Raw genomic sequence first — 19859 nt, 5'->3', positions numbered from 1 at the left:
GATGTATTTCAAGGTGTACTAATTATTTAGTTATTTTAGATTGACACTCTAATGTTATATATTTTAACTAACTCCTTAGATTATCTTAGATAATCACTTGATAAATATGTTTACTGAAGTTCTTTCAATTACAATTGGTATGAATCTGTGGTTTGCTCCACAAATTTCTGAGCATTGTCCAAAGAACAGTCCAGGTCGGTTTATTGTAAATGTTCCTTGGTTTAGTCAGCCCAGCGTTGCGTCAATTTTAACCCCTAATGCAGGTACTGCTCATGAGTGTAGAATGTCTGATGCTCTTGTTAATACTCGTACTTCCGTATTTATTGGTAGAATTGTTCGGTTATCTACATCTAGGAGTCGAAATCCGTCATTTTCTAGGTCTTGTTCTGTTGTTATATAAGTGTCGAATTCTACATCTATAAAGTCAGAATATTCATATCTTCAGTATCATTGTCGTCCAATTGTTTTAATTGTGATTATTGCGTCTACTGAATCATCAAGTAAATATAGTAGTCATAATGATGGGAGTGCAATAAAAATTAGTGTAATTGCTGGTAGTGCTGTTCAGATTGTTTCAATTAAATGTCCGTGAAGTATGTGTAAGTAGGCTGTTTAGGTTTTTTTATTGGTAACGCCACCTCTGTATGAAAATCACTGGCTGTGCTGTGTGCAGTCTGTGGCTGCTTTGCATTGTTGTAATACTCGCCATTGTAGTGTTGGGCAGCGGCAGCTGGATGTGAACAGCGCGTAGCGTTGCGCAGTTGGAGGTGAGCCGCCAGCAGTGGTGGATGTGGGGAGAGAGATGGCGGAGTTTTGAAATTTGTCATGAACTGCTATATTTATATATGATGATATCAAGGTAAATACATTGTTTGTTCTCTATTAATATCTTTCATTTGCTAACTATCCCTATCAGTAGTTAGTGCCTTCGATAGTTTGAATCTTTTATTTAGCTGGCAGTAGTGGCGCTCGCTGTATTGCAGTAGCTTGAGCAGCGAAGATTTTTGTGAGGTAAGTGATTTGTGAAAGGTATAGTTTAATGTTAGTCAGGGCCATTCTTTTGTAGGGAATTTTGAAAGTAAGATTGCATTGCGCTAACAAAATATTGTGTGTCAGTTTAAGCACAGTCATGTATAATTGTTCAAAGGGGAGGTTTCATATGTCGACCCTTAGCCGAGGATACCTCACTGGAATCTTCTGATTTTTTTCTTGTAGTTTGTGTAATTAGTGTAGCTATTGTTTATTGCTAGCGCGCAATTGTAGAGAAAATCTCCTTTGTAGTTGCAGTCTTTCATTGTTGTACAGTAAAACAGTTGTGGCATGCATGTAGATTTGCACCAAGTATTTCGCAGCAGCAATTAACTAGATATTATTTTCAGTGCTATGTTAATGTGTTCTCTTATTTTTTATCTTCAAATTGTGTCTTTCTGTGTTGTCGTGTGAAATACTGTGACAATAATGGCGTGTGACAAACGTAATACTAGGCTCCTAAGTAAACTGAGAAATGACAGTGAAAATGAAAGCAGTGTGTTAGCGCCACCGAGTAATGAATTAACTGATGATCAAAGTAGTAATTTGGTAATTGTGCATAGGGAAATGGAGCGGGCTGCAAACAATGGTGTAGACAGTGAAACAGGTAGTGAACAGGGAAGCATTATCGTTCGATCGGTCGGCAACAGCTCGCCTCAGGAATCCGAAATGACAGGACACAATTTCGCAAATACTGTAGATTCAGGTTTTGGGTCATCACCGTTTTCTCAAATAAGTCAAGACACATTTTCTGCTTGTCAAAATGTGAATGTTGCCGGTGCAAATGCACTGCCGAAAAGCGTAGAGAAACAGATTCCAGACACTAATACATTATTATTGCAATTAATGCAACAACTGGAACAAAATCAGAGACAAATGGGACAAAATCTTAAAAAGTTAGACACAGTGGAACAAAATCTTAAAAAGTTAGACACAATGGAACAAAATCAGAGACAAACACAGCAAAAGCTTCAAAAGTTAGACACAATGGAACAACACCAGAGACAAACACAGCAACAGTTAGACGCAATGGAACAAAACCTTCACACCACGCTTGAACAAACACGTGAAGATTTAGCTACTGAGTTACATAACATCGAATCGAAATGTCAAAATGTCTGTAATGACGTAAAAACACAAATTTGTGAGCATTTCCAACCTATTTTTTCGCGTCATGAAAATGCATTACAGAATCACGAAGCAGCCATAAAAGAACTGCAAACCATTGTTCATGAAAATCATGAGACCTTGTGGGCTAAAATTGACTCAGTTGCATCTACCGATTCGGTTAAGCAACTTGCAAAAACTCAGGAAAACTTAAAGGACAAAGTAGATTCGATTTCAACACAAATGGACACTCTGAAACTTGGTTCAGAAAAACACACTGAGGAAATGTGTTCACTATCGGAGAAAGTAGCCGAACTTTCGGATCAGGTCACTAACTTATCTACAAAGGTAGATGATGATCTGAATGACACAAGACCTGTAGCCTTCACTGACACAGAAGAGTATGAACAAATTAGAAAATTCAAACAGAATCAAAATCAAATCAATACACAGTACAAAAGAGAAATCCGGGAAGTACAAGATCAGCTGACACAGTTAATACAAGAATTACCTATTTCAGAGGATACTCGCGCCCCAATACGGGAAGAGGGACACAGAAATACGGAACAGCCACAAAATAATAACACAGGGCATTTCGGAAGTTATGAAAGAAATTGGCAATGTGCACCGAATTTTGAGATGGAACGGCCGACACGACCTAACAATGACCGATATGCGACTCGCCGACATGATGATTTTGACTATAAGCTGTTCATTGCTACACGTAAATTCAAAACATTTAAGAATTCTGGCAACGACATTCATCCACAAGCATGGCTCCATCAATTCTCGCATTGTTTTCCTCCCAACTGGTCGTTAGAACACAGATTAGAATTTATGTGTGGCTACTTGGAGAATGAACCAGCTGTAAGAATGCGATCGGTAATTCACGATTGCCACAGTGAAGGAGAGTTTTACCAATCCTTCCTCTCAGCATATTGGTCTCAAGCTTCACAAGACCGAGTAAAACATAGCATCATAATGATGAAACGTTTCGAACAATCTGAATTTTCCAGTCTTTTGAAATATTTTGAAGACATGTTGCATAAGAATCAGTATCTTTCAAACCCATACAGCCCCTCAGAACTCATCCGCATTTGCTTAATCAAACTGCCTGAACATTTACGACGTATTATTTTGGCAGGACGTTGCAAAGACGACATTGAAGCATTTCACGGACTCTTACAAGAATTAGAAATTGACACTGACAATCGCGGAATGCGAAACCAGGAACACAACAATTACAGGTCACATCCGTCGCAATTCCGCGATGAAAGAAGTAATAACTTGACACGACAAGGCTATTCTCACAACACAAATCGTGACCAAAACAGACACCACCCGTATGACAACCGTTGGCAGAGTAGTAATAACTACAGGGAAAGATCACCTCTCCATGGTAATGACTATCACAGAGACAATAAGAGAAACAGACAATATGGGAACCAAAATAAATACTATCAAGGGAGACAGAATAACTTTAGACGCAACGGACCAGTGTGCAGTTACGATTCAGGGAGAAATTCTCCACCATGTGACCGACAAGAAAGAAACTAAGGAATCTACCGACATGACGACAGACGATATGATCGTAACGACAGACCTGAATTGCATCAGAACTGGCGGGATTCAAACAGAGCAGGGCCCTCTCGTCACGGTGAATTTGTAGAAGTTAGGTCTCCAAATCCCAAAAGCGACGCGCGCCAACAAACAGACAATGGGCAATGACTCACTCCGCTGGCAGCAACAAAACGTACTTATGAAACTGATGACGCAGCTGCCGTAGCAAGTAATTACGTAAAAATGGAAGACATTAGGGACATCTTACTGCAGGAACACGACGTAAAACTTAACAACATTGCATATCCTGTGATTCACATTACTGTAAATGACGTAAAATTTACGGCAGTACTTGACTCTGGCAGTCCCATCTCAGTAATTAGTGAAACAGCCTTTAGCAAATGCAACAAATCGAACGATTGCCCCACACTTCCGTTACGTAAGATTAAATTACAAGGTGCAATCTTTGGAAAAAGTGTAGATGTACGCCAACAAACCAACTTAGAATTCTTTTGTCAAAGCCACAGCTTCTCTACGAACTTTCTTATTGTTCCATTATTGTCGACGGAAATTATACTGGGAGTAGACTTTTTGAATGAATACAAAGCAATCTTAAACTTTCACGATGCTGAAATAAGTTTAGAGAAGGAAGGTAAGTCAATAGCTTTGAAATTTGAAGATTGGCTCTCAAACCATGACGAAGAAATCAATCGGTTTTACCTTCTGTTGGACAACAGTTCGGAATTTTCTACGGAACTAGACACTAACAATCACTCTGCAAGAACTGACAGGGATGATATCGACGGCATATTTGAAATTAATGAGTTAATTCAGAATAAAATTCAAACAATTGAGAATTGTAATGACACTGATAGGCAGGACATTTTTGAGATTTTACAAGAACATTCCACAGTTTTTACTCATAAAACAGGAACAATCAAGGGATTTCAATACCAATTTCGTGTTCGTGAGCATACTAAATTTTGTGTTAGACCATATGTAATTCCAGCACATTATAGGGACCGTGTTAGAACAGAAATACAATCTATGCTTGACGAGGGCATTATTGAGCCTGCAGTAAGCTCATACAACAATCCATTACATGTTGTTGAGAAGAAAAATGGATCGATCAGGTTTGTCTTATATTCGAGACAAATCAATACGATCATTATTCCTGAAACAGACAGGCCGCAAACGTTGGAAGAACTTCTTCAAAATTTTAATGGTGTAAAAGTGTTGTCTTCCATTGATCTCAGATCCAGCTTTTATCACATCGAACTTCATCCAGAATGTAGAAAATACACAGCTTTCCTTTGTTTCGGCGTTTGTTATCAGTTTCGGAAACTTCCCTTTGGTTTGAACATTTCTTCAGCAGCATTCATTCGCGGGCTAAATTCCATATTACCTGAGTTCTTAAAACGTCACATCACCTTATATGTGGACGATATTCTGATAGCAGAAGCTTCATGGGAACTACATAATCACATCCTCAACAGTTTGTTACGTATTTTTGCAGAATCTGGAATTACAGTTAACTTGAAAAAGTCTGAATTCGGTAGGACAAAGGTGAAGTTTTTGGGACATATTATTTCTTCTGAAGGCATTCAGCCGGATCCTGAAAAATTAGAAGCAATCAGAGCCATTCCAGTTCCATCCACAAAAAGACAAATCCGCAGTTTTCTAGGTCTCGTAAATTTTTACCGTCGTTTTCTGAATATGCAAATTCTTGTTACACCAAAACTTTGTTCTCTCACTGGAAAAAATACTATTTGGAACTGGGACAAACAAGCACAATTGGAATTCAATTCTTTGAAAGAAGCGTTACTTCACGCGCCAATCTTAGCTCATCCAGATCTGTCACAAGATTTCTGCCTTAGCACGGATTCTTCTAAAGTCGGTCTTGGTGCCCATTTATTTCAAGAATCCATAGAAAATGACACTACCATTCAGAAAACCATTGCTTTTGCTAGCCGAGTGCTAACGAAATCTGAAAAAAATTATTCCGTTACTGAATTAGAAGCTTTAGCTATCGTTTGGGCATTTAACAAATTCCGTTTCTTTCTTTCTGGTAAGCACGTAAAAGTATACAGTGATCATCGTGCATTACAATTTCTTATGTCTTCAAAATTAAATCATGACAGGTTAAAACGTTGGGCATTGTTTCTGCAAGAATTCCGCTTCACAATAGTCTACATTCCCGGCAAGGAGAACATTGTTGCGGACGCACTGTCACGCGCACCGGCTGGGCTTGAGAAAAGTACCACAGAAGGCAACCTCGAGAAAAATTTCAGTATTCTTTACATTCAGAAAGTCGCCTTTGAAAACTTCATCACCACATCTTTAAAGGACATTGCTCATGAACAAGATAAAGATCCGATTTGGAAAGACATCAAGAGCAAATGGCATGAAAAGACACACACACAGATTCGGCATTATTATCTGGTTAGAAACAACATACTGTTCAAACGCTGCACTGTTGATGACAAGCTATGGGTACTTTGCATTCCTGACGATTTTGTTAATAAGCTCATTTGGTACATTCATTTCAGCTACGCACATTTTGGTCTACGAAAATGTTATCATATTCTTCGAACGACTTGTTATTTTAACAATATGGAAAAAAGAATTCGAAGAGTCTTGTCTATTTGTAAACTTTGTCAAAAGGCGAAACCATCTACTGCCTCACATCGTGCTCCGTTGTTTCCTATTATTTCTTCTAAATTAAAAGAATTTGCTGCTGTTGATCTCTTGGGACCGCTTGTCAGAACATCCAACGGATTTTCGTACGTTCTAGTCGCTGTTGAACTTACTTCAAAATTTGTTTCTTTCACTCCGTTACGTAAAGCCACTGGACTATCTGTCTCCAACGCCTTTGTTAAAAATTTCTTACGTGAAGTTGGCCTCATTGCTAAAGTCATTTCAGATAACGGACCGCAATTTAGATCTGCTGTTTGGTCATGCACGCTTCGGAATCATAAAATCAAACCTGTTTTTATTTCATTGTACTCACCACATTGCAACCCGTCTGAACGGATTATGAAAGACTTTATTGTCACAGAAAGCATCAGCATTGGGACAGATATCTACAATTATTTCAAAATGTGCTGAATGAAATGCCTCATGATTCCACTGCTTTACCACCTACTCTTGTACTGAAGAATGAAGAACCACCGAACAGAATCAGAGAGCTTGTACCTTTCCCGAATACACGTAAACTTCGACACAAAGACATAATTGATTTGGCTCTTAAAAATATAAAATCTGCAGCAGACAAAAGGAGAGAACTACACGGTAAAGCAAATGCAAAGAAATTATATATTGGTCAGAAAGTTCTCAGTAACGCTCATTCATTGTCACATAAGAAGAAACACTTGAGTCACAAATTCTTTCTAGTTTACAATGGACCTTACAGAATCCGACGTATACCACATGATAATTGTGTTGAAGTTGAAACTCTGCGTACTAGGAAGAGTAAAGGTTTACACCACATTTCACATGTAAAACCGTTTATTGAAAGATAATCTACTTTTTAACTTTGTCACTGCCATGAAACTTTTCACTTTACATTACTAGTATGCTTGTCAGACTTAGAATCTGTTAACATGCAACAATGTTTGAAGTTAAATATCCAGTCAAGAACCAAGAGAACTTATTGAAACAGAAATGACGAATGCATTGTTATAGTGAACAGACGTCACAGTGTTATTGTGTGTGTATATTCTTGCTTGTTAGTTGCATGACTATGGAACGACTATAAGGCTTACATACTTAGAACATTTACCAGTACTGCTAATGAGACTTTAATGCAACATTTTGGTTTACTTGAAAATATATTCTGGATTTAAAGTACTTTCAGTGAGATACCAGATGGCACAGTGGTTAGTTTATGTGACAGCTACACGATTTTATCACGACGCTACTAATGAGTGACAATTTACAATGTTGCTTTTGCAGTGTTTCTGTTTTATATCTGCACTGTTTTCTGTTTTATTCTGGAAAGTAAAACAGGTTTTAGTAGTAACTTTTGTAGTATAGCTACAATGAGACTGCCTTTTTCGTAGCACAACAATATGTTACAGCACAGTACTTTCCTCATCACGGCAATAAGCGTAATAACTAAGACATTTATACGCAAAGCATTTCACTTTTGTGTATTATGAGGTAAGTACATTGACTTCTGCAGAACTTAGCTTTCGGAGGACTATAACTACGACACTTCCACACAGATTATGTTGCAACAAGACGCACATTTAGCGCTATAGTACACGTATTTGAGTGATTAATTTTGTACTTAAAACATTTATTTTTAAAGATTTTTGAATTACAAAGAAAGTTTTCCGTGATACATTTCATTCCATTGCTGTAATCTGTAACACCTGAGGGTATAATTACATTAATCCTCAGGGGGTACACGTTTACTTTGTGTACGATGTGTGTGGCAACCACAAGCAACCCTAGCTAATATGGTATTTGCTTATACAACTTTACACATCGGTATCATATTTCTCTAACACACAAATTACACAGCTATCTGATCATTTAACTGAGAGATAAACATTTTTTTTACTACACCAGTGACACATGTTTACGCCATACACAGTTGGGTAACTTCACACTTATGAAACTGTATTTTGTCTGTACTTTGTAAACTGTTCATATTTTTTCGGAATCATTGTGATACTATGAGAGCTTTGAATGATGTATTTGGTAAGGGAGCATGATTTTAAAGTACGTTTGAGGTAGATGACACTATTGAAATGAGCAGAGAATTTTTTTTAGGTTTTGGAATTATTGCAGAAAGCTACGACGTTTTTGAGATTTGACTGAGGGGTTATGATGTTATTATTACGACGACGATGTGTACTATGCTGTTGAGATATGTTTATGATCAATAAGATGATGCTACCGTATATGAGGAATAAGAAGTATGTTGGAAACCAAGAATCGTGCTTTAAGAGTTATGAAATGTGCGTAAATGCGTGACTGTATGACAATGCTGACGAATATTTTATTTGGACACTTATATTTATTGGATTTTCTTTCTACAGATTTGCAATGCTAATTCTTGACCTGTGAAATATTTTTATGTGAGACTGTTACTGTAGCGGAAACTGCTGTCATAAATATTTCCGTAAGAAAGTTAAGTGACCTCCAGCACGTGCGTCGTCGGTACACCACTGTGTCAGACACCTGGAGAACAAGCCATTAGGGTGTGCCTTTCCGGAAGCACAGGTAGAAAAAAAAAAGGGGGAGGCCATTATCCTCGCTATTGACATTTCCTTGTTGAAAGCATACTGTGGAGCTCGTAATTTATGATACTTACTGAAATGCCTAATGAAATGACGAGAAATATTTTTACATCTGCACACCTGATTACGACAAGCGTCTTTCTACGAGAGTTGAGAGAATTTCTACTAACTTATGAAATGTCACATGACTATTGAATGATATTTTTATGCTTTGGTTTGCGTAATTGCTTATTTCATTTGATACCTGTTTTGCAGCAGTGTTACAGCATTAGTTTTATAAAATAAACTTAGATGCATTTGCTAATGTGAACACTTTCTGTCAACAGATCTATTAAATGATAATCTTGTAATCCACATTCTTTAAAAAAAGGAGCACTTGGTAAGGAAAGAACAATAAGAAGGGACTAGTAACAGTAACTAGACACATAATTTTCTTTTCAAGTACATGGTAATATTTCTTTTACAATAAGTTGTTGTGGTGCACCACTTTAATTACATAGACATTAAGATGTGAATATACATTTCCCTTATCTGCATTGTTGTTTTTACTGTAATATTTTTTCTGCTTGAGCTATGTCATGTTTAGATATAAGCTGCTGTTTGCCAGGCATAGTGTTACTGAATTTGACTTTGTGTTACTCTGCTAAGCCAGATTTATTTTTTGTTTGCTGTGCATTGCCTCATATTAGTTGTAATGTTGAATTGCTTGGTAATTTAGATTTACTGTAGCTTGCTTTGCGATTTTCCATTTTTTTTCACTGCTGTTTATATTAATTGTTTTATGTGCTGCTGCATTGCCTCGTCCCTTAGTTTAGCATCTGAGCTCAGTAGATTTAAGTTAGCTTAAGAGGGGGTAGCCTCTAAGAGAATGAGTTGCGATGAATTGGAAGAAATGCATTCAGAAGTTATACAAAAAAAAGTACAGAAAACAGCTTTAGATAGGACTTTTTGGGAATAATGATGAATGAAGGGAGATCTCCAAGAAGTAAAGAAAATTTTGTTTGCAAAATACTGCAGTACAACAAACCCTGTCCTTTCCTTTTGTATTATCCCACTATGTGTTTGTGTACCCTTGTGTATTTGTTTTCTTCCTGTCTCTGTGTAGTTTCATAGAATTTTTTCTTCTTTTAATATTAAGCTACATTCACTATGATGAGGAATACTGTTATCCTCAAATATAATTGGCATTAATAATATGTTATTTACCTTATAAATATGCTTACACATTATTTATTCTATTTTGTTTTAATGCTCATGTGTGAAGTTGATGTTTCAAAAGTGATTCTGATCTTTTATTTTTGTACTCATGTCATAATTCCTGTAACACTGACGTATATATCTATTTCTATTCTTTTGTAAAGCCTTTATTAGTACAAATGCTATCTGTATTATTATGTCTTTAATGATGTATTTTGTACCTTTGTAATTGTATTCTCATGTTATAAAATTGTAATTGACACCAGTTCATCTTATTATTAACTTGTAAGTTACATTTCACTGCACACGTTTCTGTTGGTCATAGTATATGGACAATATGTGAGAAGTAGGGACTGTTAGTGTTTGCACATGTGTTACTAATTCAGCAAGGGACTGGACAACAGCATTGCTGGTTCTAAGGACAATTCCAAAAACTTTGTGAGTGCACAAGTGGTGGTTTATGGACTTGCTATATTATCTGCAAGGCTCTTTGATGGTGATTGTGCACCTGCACAGTCGCAGCAGATGGCTGCTGGCCATCTCTACAAGGACTACAGTGGGTCTGCATCTATGATGACCCACCAACGCCATTATTTCAACAAGGACTGCAGTGGGTCTGCACCTCTGGTGGCCCACCAATACTGTAATCTCTACCAGGACTACAGTGGGTCTGCTCTGTGATGACCTACCTACCAATACTCTTCCAAATTTCGACTGACTCTGCTGTGGCTCTGCTCTGTTGTGGCCCATTACCTGTATGCATGTCAAGAGTCAGCACTGTCTTTCTGTTGGAAGGACAACACTACTTCTTCAAGACTGCATGGAAATCCATTACTTCTGTGTGCATTTTCTTTTACTGCTCAGACTTTGAGAAAAACTCTGCATTTTTACTGTGATGAACAGTCTGGACTGTCTTTATGGACTGTGAGAAATTTTTAGCTTTTGACCAACATTGTATCAATAAGTGTGTGCATTTGATTTCTTTGTTATTGTAATTATGAAAATTTTTTTTTAAATCTGTATTGGCCACTGCCCAATCCAATTTGTAAAATTTTTTGTGGGGAGCATGGGTGCTATGTAAGTAGGCTGTTTAGGTTTTTTTATTGGTAACGCCGCCTCTGTATGAAAATCACTGGCTGTGCTGTATGCAGTCTGTGGCTGCTTTGCATTGTTGTAATACTCGCCATTGTAGTGTTGGGCAGCGGCAGCTGGATGTGAACAGCGCGTAGCGTTGCGCAGTTGGAGGTAAGCCGCCAGCAGTGGTGGATGTGGGGAGAGAGATGGCGGACTTTTGAAATTTGTCATGAACTGCTATATTTATATATGATGATATCAAGGTAAATACATTGTTTGTTCTCTATTAATATCTTTCATTTGCTAACTATCCCTATCAGTAGTTAGTGCCTTCGATAGTTTGAATCTTTTATTTAGCTGGCAGTAGTGGCGCTCGCTGTATTGCAGTAGCTTGAGCAGCGAAGATTTTTGTGAGGTAAGTGATTTGTGAAAGGTATAGTTTAATGTTAGTCAGGGCCATTCTTTTGTAGGGAATTTTGAAAGTCAGATTGCGTTGCGCTAACAAAATATTGTGTGTCAGTTTAAGAACAGTCATGTATAATTGTTCAAAGGGGACGTTTCATATGTTTCGGTTTGTATAGGCAATGAATAATATGTAACTTAGGGCATAACCTACAATTACTGTAATTAATAATAATACAACCATAGTATGATCATGGAAGAATGATAGTTGCTCCATTAATGGTGAAGCTCCATCTTGAAGGGATAAATTTGATCATGTTGCCATTAATGAATTTTTCTAATAAAAGGTCAAACCTTTATTTGTAGAGCTTAAATCTACTGCACTAATCTGCCATATTAGAATCTAGAAATTAATGGTAGTTCTGAGTAACTGTGTTCTGCAGGTGGATTATTTTGTAGTCATTCTGTTGATCTTCTTATATTAGCTCTAAATATGATTGCCCAGTTTGTAACCATTCTTTCTCATATAATTACAATGAATATAATGATTCCTACAATAGAGATTGTAGACCCAATTCTTGATACTACATTTCATGATGTATATGCATCTGGATAGTCTGAATATCGTCGTGGTATTCCTGCTAGTCCTAGGAAGTGTTGAGGGAAGAATGTTAAGTTTACTCCAATAAATGTAATTGTAAATTGGATTTTTAATCATGTATTATTTATAGTTAATCCTGTAAATAATGGGTATCATTGAATAACACCTCCTATGATTGCGAATACTGCTCCTATGGATAACACATTATGGAAGTGAGCTACTACATAGTATGTATCATGTAATACGATGTCAAGTGATGAATTTGCTAATACTAATCCTGTTAATCCACCAATTGTGAATAGAAAAATAAATCCTAAAGCTCATAATAGCGGTGGATTGAATTTGAATTTAGTTCCATATAGTGTAGCTAATCATCTGAATACCTTAATTCCTGTAGGTACAGCAATAATTATTGTTGCTGATGTAAAGTATGCTCGTGTGTCAACATCTATTCCTACTGTGAATATGTGATGTGCTCATACAATAAATCCTATTAGTCCAATTGATAATATAGCATAAATTATACCTAATGTTCCAAATGATTCAATTTTCCCCCTTTCATGACATAGAATGTGAGAAATAATTCCAAATCCTGGCAGAATTAAAATGTAAACTTCTGGGTGTCCAAAGAATCAGAATAAGTGTTGATATAGAATTGGGTCACCCCCTCCTGCAGGGTCAAAGAATGATGTATTTAAATTTCGATCTGTTAATAGTATAGTAATAGCCCCTGCTAATACTGGAAGCGATAAAAGGAGGAGAAGGGCTGTAATAGCTACAGATCAGACAAATAAAGGTGTTTGATCCAGAGTTATACTTTCTTATCGTATATTAATTGCTGTTGTAATGAAGTTTACTGCACCAAGAATAGATGATACACCTGCTAAGTGAAGTGAAAATATAGCTAGGTCTACAGATGCCCTCCCATGTGCGATAACTCCTGCAAGAGGAGGGTAAACTGTTCATCCTGTACCAGCACCGTTATCTACTATAGAAGATGTAAGAAGAAGGGTTAGTGAAGGTGGTAGTAATCAAAATCTTAGATTATTTATTCGTGGGAACGCTATATCTGGTGCACCAATTATTAATGGTACGAGTCATTTACCAAATCCACCAATTATAATAGGTATTACTATAAAAAAAATTATTACAAATGCGTGGGCTGTAATAATGACATTATAAATTTGGTCATCTCCAATTAGATATCCTGGTTGACCAAGTTCAGCACGAATAAGTATTCTTATTGATGTTCCTACAATTCCTGCTCATGCTCCAAATAAGAAGTATAAAGTACCAATATCCTTATGGTTTGTTGAGAATAATCATTTTTGCGGTTAGATGGCTGAATTTAAGGTGGTAGACTGTAAATCTACCTATGTAATTTTTAATGAAGGTAATTTTATTTACTTGATTTACCCTTTCAAGGTAACCCTTTAGTCAGGCACTTCATTTATATTTAATATATAAATTAAAAATTTTATTTAAAAATTTGTTTATGTATTATTTTGGTTATATCTAATTAATTTTTAAAATTATTAAATGATTATTTTAATACATTTATTTACCTAGGATTGTAGCTACTTATGTTTTTAGCTTAATATAGGATATTATATTATAAATTATATAATAATATGTTAATTAATATTAAAAATTATAATAATTAAATATAAAAAATCTAATCAATATTATTAAATGTAAAATTTTATATTAATATAAATAATTATATTATAATAATACTATAATTTAATATATTTTCTATAATTAGATTATTTAACTAATTAATATTTAAGTTAACTTAATATAAAGTTAATTTTATATTAATACCATATTACATTAATTTACATTATTTATATAAAATATATAATACATTTATTGGTATACATGTTCCAAATTAATCTTTATTGACATATAATAGAGGTGTTGTTGTGGTCATTTGAGGATGCGTTTCTTTTTTTTGTAATTTTTTGTGTTTTTTTCTTTTTTTTTCTTTAAATATTTGAATCGTTTATTTTTTCTTATTTTTATAAATTTTTAAATTTCTTATTTTGTTTCCAAAAGTTTTATTCTTGCTTATTTATTCACTTTTTCTTTCTATTATATGTAAGTTTTGTTAAACTAAATGTTCTTTTCTGCCGTAATTTGATTTATTTATCAAGTGAATTTGGATTTAGCAATTGATTTAGTATCAGCATAATTCGTGCCAGCAGCCGCGGTTATACGATTGATACAAGTGAATATTATTTGTTAAAACAGTTGTTTATATTTTTAGGGTTAAAATATAAATTTGTAAGGTAAAATGTTAAAATTTATTTACAGCTCTTTTTATGAATCTGTGAAATTTGAATAATAAACTAGGATTAGATACCCTATTGTTTTAAATGTTAATTATATTTACCAGGGTACTATTAGTTAAGGTCTTTAAACCCAAAGAATTTGGCAGTATCTGATTCCATTCAGAGGAACCTACCCCGTGATTGATAATACTTGATTTACTCTACTTAATTTATTTGTTTGTATATCTCCGTTATCAGAGAATCTTTTTAGAGTTATAATTCTCAAGATTTATAATTATAAAATATTTCAGGTCAAGGTGCAGCTTATAGTTAAGAGGAGGTGGGTTACAATAGATTTTTGTTTATAACGGATTTGATGGTGAAATACTATTAATGAAGGTGGATTTGATAGTAATTTAATTTATTTCATTTAACTGATATTGGCTCTGAGGTGTGTACACATCGCCCGTCGCTCTCATTATTGATTGTTCTATTTTATTATTTTAATTTAGCTTCAATTTAAATGAGATAAGTCATAACATAGTAGATGTACTGGAAAGTGTATCTAGGAAGAGTTTCAAGATAAAACTTATTAGTAAAGTGTTTCATTTACACTGAAAATTTTTCTGTGCAAATCAGGATATCTTGATTATTTATTTTATTATATTTATTTTTTGTTTATTTAATTATTTAATAAAAATAATTTTGTCGAATTTTGTCTTGGTATATTTTGTAGAATTGATTTTTCAGATTATAGTTTATTGTTAATGTAATTGTTTTATGAAACATTATTTCAAATTTTTAAAAGTAGATTTAATTTATTGTACCTTTTAAATCAGGGTTTATCAAAATTTTAGTATTTACTTTACTTGTCTCGATTTGGGTTGATTTATAAATAATTTATAGTTAATGTACCATAATTATTATTAAATTATTTATAGAAATGAGATGTTAATCGTTTCCCAAGATATCTAGTTTCTTAAGAAAAAATTTAATTTTTTGAAGTTAATTGTTTTTATTTAATTTTTTAGGTATAAATATTAACTTATTTATTCTTTAAGGGATAAGCTTAGAAGTAAATAACCTATAATTTATTTTATAAAATACAATAGTAAGCTTTAAACCAGTTATCTCTAAGATTTTGTTTTAATTCATTATTTTTATTTTGAAATTATAAATATTTTAGGTTTTTTATTAAGATTATAAATTCAATTTTAAAATTTTTGTAATAATGATAGAATTAGTATATTTATTTGTATATAATTTTTACCTTGTGAATTTATTATAAGGAACTAGGCAAAATTAATTTCCGCCTGTTTATCAAAAACATGTCCTCTTGAAAATACTTTGAGGTCTGGCCTGCTCACTGAGCAGATTTTTAAAGAGCTGTGGTATTTTGACCGTGCAAAGGTAGCATAATCATTAGTCTCTTAATTAGTGGCAGGAAGGAATGGCTTCACGAGATATCAACTGTCTCTTAATAAATTTTTGAATTTAACTTTTGAGTCAAAAGGCTTAAATTTTTCCTTAGGGCGAGAAACCCCTATAGAGCTTAACATTTTATTTTTATATAGTTTTATGTTTGTCTTTCTATATTTAATGATGATGTTTTGTTGGGGTGACATGAAGAATAAATAAACTCTTCATTATTATATCATTTATTTATGTTTGTTGTTTTGATCCAAAATTTATGATCATAAGATTAAGTTACCTTAGGGATAACAGCGTAATTGTTTTTGAGAGCTCATATCGAAAATTGGATTAAGAAAAATTTTGGGTGCAGTAGCCCAGTAATTAGGTCTGTTCAACCTTTAAATTCTTACATGATCTGAGTTCAGACTGGCGTGAGCCAGGTCGCTTTCTATCCTAAGATTATTAATTCATATTAGTACGAAATGACCATATGGTTGAAATATTTTTTCTTTTATTGATTAATATTAATTAAGTTACTATTTTGACAAATTAATGTGTTGAATTTAGAATTCATTTATGTAGATTTTTTCTACAAATAGTACTGATACTTATGATTTATTTATGTTTATTTTGAATTTTCTTTTATTAGTTATTTGTGTTTAAATTAGTGTTGCTTTTTTAACTTTATAAGAGCGTAAGGTTTTAGGTTACATTCAAATTCGAAAGGGTCCAAATAAGGTAGGTTTTGTGGGAATTCCTCAACCCTTTAGTAATGCTATCAAGTTAATTTGTAAGGAGCAGCCAATTCCTATTATATCTAATTATTTACTTTATTACTTTTCTCCCGTTTTTAATTTAATAATTTCCTTGGCTGTTTGAGTGATTTTCCCTTACTTAACTTATATGTGTTCTTTTTCATATGGATTTTTGTTTTTTTTATGATGTACTAGATTAGGTGTTTATACTGTTATAATTGCTGGTTGGTCTTCTAATTCAAATTATTCTTTACTAGGTTCTCTTCGTTCTGTTGCTCAAACAATTTCATACGAAGTTAGTTTGGCTTTAATTTTATTATGTTTCATTATTTTAATTGGTAGTTTTAACATGTTTGATTTTATAAATTATCAGCTTTATTGCTGATTTATTATTATTTCTTTTCCTTTAGCTTTGGCTTGTTTTGCTTCTTGTTAAGCTGAGACTAACCGTACTCCTTTTGACTTTGCCGAAGGTGAATCTGAGTTAGTTTCAATTTAATATTGAATATGGTGCAGGTGGTTTTACTTTAATTTTTTTAGCTGAGTATACTAGAATTGTTTTTATAAGAATATTATTAGCTTTAATTTTTTTAGGTGGTGACTTTTATTCTTTTATATTTTTTTTAAGCTTCCTGTTATGTCGTTTGGTTTTATTTGAGTTTGTGGGACATTACCACGTTTTCGTTATGATATGTTAATGTACTTAACTTGTAATTATCTTTAAATTTTTTTATTTTCTTTGTTGGTTTAAAGATTATATTTATTTCATTTATTTAGTGAAATTTTATAAGAAAAACTAATAGAAGAGTTAAACTTCTAGTTTTATGTTTTCAAAACATATGCTTTTCCTAAGCTAATTAACTTATTATTCCTTAATTAGTTTACCTCATGCGTTTGCAACATGTACATTAATTAAGAAGTATGTGAAGTAGATAATTGTTAAGATTTGTCCTTTTATGATGTAAAGTTCTTCAACAGGTCTTTTTCCAATTCATGTTAATAAGCATACAACAACTACTATAATTCAGAATAAAATCTATTTGATAGGATAGAATTGAATTCCTCGGAATGGTGTTTTATTATAAAATGGTAAAATTATTAAGATTCTAATTGATAAGAATAATGCAATAACACCTCCTAGTTTATTACTGATTGATCGTAGAATTGCGTAAGCAAATAGGAAATATCATTCTGGTTGAATATCGATGGGGGTTGGCAGATACTAAATTATCTGGATCTCCCAGGAGGTAAGGATTAATCAAGCACAGTATAATCAATAATGATGTTATTAATACAAAAGTAATAGAGTCCTTGAAAGTAAAGTATGGGTGAAATGGGATTTTATCAATATCTCCATTTAGGCCTAAGGGGTTATTAGACCCTGTTTGGTGGAGGAAGAATAAATGAATTGCTGCCACTGCAGCAATAATAAATGGTAGTACAAAATGGAATGTAAAGAATCGATTTAATGTTGCATTATCAACAGCAAACCCTCCTCATACTCATTGAACTAAATCTGTTCCTAAATACGGAATTGCTGATAATAAATTAGTAATTACTGTCCCACCTCAGAATGATATTTGACCTCAAGGTAAAACGTATCCTATAAATGCAGTTGCTATAACTAAGAATAGGATAACTGTACCAATTATTCAGGTGTGTATGTATATGTAAGATCCATAGTAAAATCCTCGTCCGACATGTAAATAAATACAAGTAAAAAATATCGAAGCTCCATTTGCATGTAAGGTTCGAATAATTCAGCCATTATTTACGTCCCAGCAAATGTGAACTACACTACTAAATGCTATTTCAATATTTGATGTATAATGTATAACTAAAAATAGTCCAGTTACAATTTGAATTACCAAACATAATCCTAGTAGGGACCCTAAGTTCCATCAAAATGAAATATTTGTTGGTGCAGGTATATCAACTAAAGAGTTATTAATGATTTTAATAATGGATGTCTCAATCGTAAGGGTTTATTCAATAGTAAATTATCTTATTTTACGAATAGGCCCCTGGTTAATGTTGGTGATTTTAACAACTGCTAATAGTGCTAAAAATAAATAAATTATTATTATTATTGTGATAAAGTATGTTGGTCTATTATATAGTTTTTATAAAGATATTGTTATTTCTTGATAATTGATTGAATTATCAATATTTATAGTTTCAGTATTTTTGAAAAAGTCTGTAAATATTATTATATCTAAAATAATTAATGTTGATATGATAAATATTCATATTGTTAAGGTAATAATTATCGTAATTGATTTAGGTTGAAATATTTCGTTTGATGCAATTCTCGTAATATAAATAAATAGAACTAATATACCACCAAGAAACGTTACAAATAAAATATATGATAATCATATTCTTTCCATTATTGTTCCTGTTATTTGTCCAACTAGAAAAGTTTGTAAGATAATGTAAAGCATTATTGATATTGGGTGTCTTAATTTAATAAAATTGATATTTATTACGTTTGATAGCGATATAATTATTATTTTGATCATTTCAGGGGTTAGTTTATTAAAAATATCGGTTTTGTGGACCGATGATGGAAAGCTTTTCCACCTCTGAAGTTTTAAAGGTGGGGGCTGGACTTATTTCTGGTTTACAAGACCGGCGTTTTTTTTAAACTATTAAAACTAATGTTTATATTCTCTGTCTTTACTTCTTTATTGATTTATTTTGCTGGTGTTCATGTTTTTTCTCCTAAACGTAAGCATTTATTAATGGGTCTTTTGAGATTAGAATATATTGTTCTTTCTTTATTTATATTGGTTATTGTTTCTCTTATTGAGTTTGATTATAATTATTTTTTTCCTGTTATCTTTTGCTTTTTCTGTTTGTGAAGGTGCTTTAGGTCTTTCTATTTTAGTTTCAAAAATTCGTTCTCATGGGAATGATTTTTTAATTCTTTTAGTTTATCTTTATTTTAAAGTATTTATTTGTAACTATTTTTTTGATCCCTCTTTGTTTGGTCAATAATTGTTGATGGTTGGTTCATTCTTTGATGTTTCTGTCTAGTTTTGTTTTTATGATTTGTGTTTATTCATATGCAGATTTGAATATGATTAGATATAATTTTGGTATTGATTATTTTTCTTTTGGTTTGATTCTGCTTAGTTTTTGAATTTGTTCCTTAATAATTACTGCTAGAGGTTCAGTTTATTTAAGTTCTTATCAT

At 33.2% G+C, this 19859-nt stretch overlaps 3 long non-coding RNA genes across 3 annotated transcripts in view; 1 reads left to right on the top strand and 2 right to left on the bottom strand.

Annotated features, from left to right (window-relative positions):
- Positions 1-19859, bottom strand: part of LOC126470444 (uncharacterized) — a 213665-nt gene that overhangs the window by 72465 nt on the left and 121341 nt on the right. The window lies entirely within an intron of this gene.
- Positions 1-19859, bottom strand: part of LOC126470437 (uncharacterized) — a 111615-nt gene that overhangs the window by 60586 nt on the left and 31170 nt on the right. The window lies entirely within an intron of this gene.
- The window catches only part of LOC126470441 (uncharacterized), an 88979-nt gene that overhangs the window by 60587 nt on the left and 8533 nt on the right, over positions 1-19859 (top strand). The gene's annotated exons all lie outside the window — the stretch shown is intronic.

The sequence above is a fragment of the Schistocerca serialis genome, chromosome 3, assembly GCF_023864345.2.
Source record: "Schistocerca serialis cubense isolate TAMUIC-IGC-003099 chromosome 3, iqSchSeri2.2, whole genome shotgun sequence".
In the NCBI taxonomy this organism is placed as follows: Eukaryota; Metazoa; Arthropoda; class Insecta; order Orthoptera; family Acrididae; genus Schistocerca; species Schistocerca serialis.
Note: the sequence above shows the minus strand (reverse complement) of the source record. Positions and strands in the feature narration are given on the sequence as shown.